Below are 2578 nucleotides of genomic sequence, written 5' to 3'. Positions count from 1 at the left end.
TTGAGACCAATTGATGCATCTTAGATGGCGGCTTGCTAGTGTTTAAGACCCCAGACGCCACTCTCCAGAATGGGATGCAGAGTGTTTTCTTAACAGATTTTATTATGCCAATTGACTTAGATATCCCCTGAAACCATGGTCTCCAAACCCCCGCCTCTGCTATGCTGGCCTTCGAAGTTCGGTTTATTCAGGAAACTGCTTTTGGTTTAGTCCAGCTGTGCTGACCTCTCCTGTATTGTGTGTTGTCTTTCCCTTCACCTAAATTGGCTCTTGTCTGCTGTCTAATTAGTGAGTCCCCTCTCCCTTCTTACCTCCCTCCCCCATCTCGTAACCATCAAAGAACATTTCCTTCTCAGTTTAAAATATTTCTTGAGTTCTTATAATAGCGGCCTCATAGAATATTTGTCCTTTTGCAACTGACTAATTTCACTGAGCATAATGGCTTCCAGATTCCTCCATGTTATGAAATATTTCACAGATGCATCATTGTTCTTTATCGATGCGTAGTATTCCATTGTGTGAATATACCATAATTTATCCGTTCATCCATTGATGGGCACCTTGGTTGCTTCCATCCTTTTGCTATTGTAAACACTGCTGCAGTAAACATGGGTGCGCATATATCTATTTATGTTAGGGCTCTTATTTCTCTAGGATATATTCCAAGGAGTGGGATTGATGGATCATATGGTACTCCTATTTCTAGCTTTTTAAGGAAGCACCAAATCGATTTCCAAAGTAGTTGTACCATTTTACATTCCTACCACAAGCGTATAAGTGTTCTAGTCTCTCCACAACCTCTCCAACATTTATTATTTTGTGTCTTTTGGATTAATGGCAGCTTTGTTGGAGTGAGATGGTATCTCATTGTAGTTTTGATTTGCGTATCTCTAATGGCTAATGATCGTGAGCATTTCCTCAGATATCTGTTAGCTACCTGAATGTCTTCTTTAGTGAAGTGCCTGTTCATAACCTTTGCCCATTTTTTAATTGGATTATTTGTCTTTTTGTTGTTGAGCTTTTGCAGTAACATGCAGATTTTAGAGATCAGCCGCTGATCAAAAATGTCATAGCTAAAAACTTTTCCCAATCTGTAGGTAATCTTTTTAGTCTTTTGGTGAAATCTTTGGATGAGCATAGGTGTTTGACTTTTAGGAGTTCCCAGTTATCTAATTTCTCTTCTGGTGTTTTGTATATTGTTTATGCCATGTATTAGGGCTCCCAGTGTTGTCACTATTTTTTCTCCCATGATCTTTATCATTTTATATTTATATTGGTCCATTTTGGGTTGGTTTTTGTGCATGGTGTGAGGTATGGTTCTTGTTTCATTTTTTTTTTTTCAGATGTATATCCGGTTATGACAGCACTGTTTGTTAAATAGACTGTCCATTTAACAGACTTTTCTCCATTTAACAGACTTTGGGCCTTTGTCAAATATCAGCTGCTCATATGTGGGTGGATTTATGTCTGGATTCTCAATTCTGTTCCATTGGTCTGTGTGTCTGTCGTTATACCAGTACCAGGCTGTCTTGACTACTGCGGTGGTATAATATGTTCTAAGATCAGGTACTCTGAGGCCTCCCACTTTGTCCTTCTTTTTCAGTAATGCTTTACTTATCTGGGTCCTCTTTCCCTTCCGTATGAAGTTGGTGATTTGTTTTCTGTCTCATTAAAAAATGTCACTGGTATTTGGATCGGGATTGCATTGTATCTATAGATCACTTTGGGCAGAATAGACATTTTTACAATGTTGAGTCTTCCTATCCACAAGCAAGGTGTGTTTTTCCACTTATGTAGGTCTGTGTTGGTGTCTTGCAGTAGTGTCTTACAGTTTTCTTTGTATAGGTCCTTTATATCTTTGGTTGTATTTTATCTTCTTAGAGGCTATTGTAAATGGTATTGATTTGGTGATTTCCTCTTTGATGCTATCTTTGTGTGTATAGAGGAATCCAACTGATATATGTATGTTTATCTTGTATCTTGATAGTCTGCTAAACTCTTCTCTTAGTTTCAGTACTTTTCTTGATCTCACAAACTTACCGTCTATGAAATAATTAGTAGGAGACCCATTGTCCTTCCTTCGGTTGTCTACACCAACTTTAATATTGTTCAACCTGAATTACTGAAAGTAGAATATTAATCCAATATTCTAAGGAATATCTTTTTACAAGTTAGAAAAACTTTTGACAAACAGAAACTAGACTCTTGAACTCTGCCTAACAAAGCCCCAGAAGAATATATATATTGGAAGACACACCAGATAAAAGATTTATCAGAACCTCATTGGAAAGGACTATACTTAGTCCTCTTTACCAATCCATGTGCAGCCAAATTCGAGGAAGTAAAACCTTGTATTAATTTGTCACAGTTAAAAAAGACTGCCTCCTCTTTTTTTAAATTGTGCTTTGGGTGAAAGTTTACAGAGCAAATTAGTTTCTAATTAAACGGTTAATACACATATTGTTTTGTGATATTGGTTGCCAACCCAGTGATGTGTCAACACTCTCCCCTTGTTGACCTTGGGTTCCCCGTTTCCATTCGTCCAGCTTTCCTGTCTCCTCCTGCCTTCTTTTCCTTG

This window comes from Elephas maximus, chromosome 2, assembly GCF_024166365.1.
Source record: "Elephas maximus indicus isolate mEleMax1 chromosome 2, mEleMax1 primary haplotype, whole genome shotgun sequence".
Taxonomy (NCBI): domain Eukaryota; kingdom Metazoa; phylum Chordata; class Mammalia; order Proboscidea; family Elephantidae; genus Elephas; species Elephas maximus.
This window is presented reverse-complemented; position numbering follows the sequence as displayed.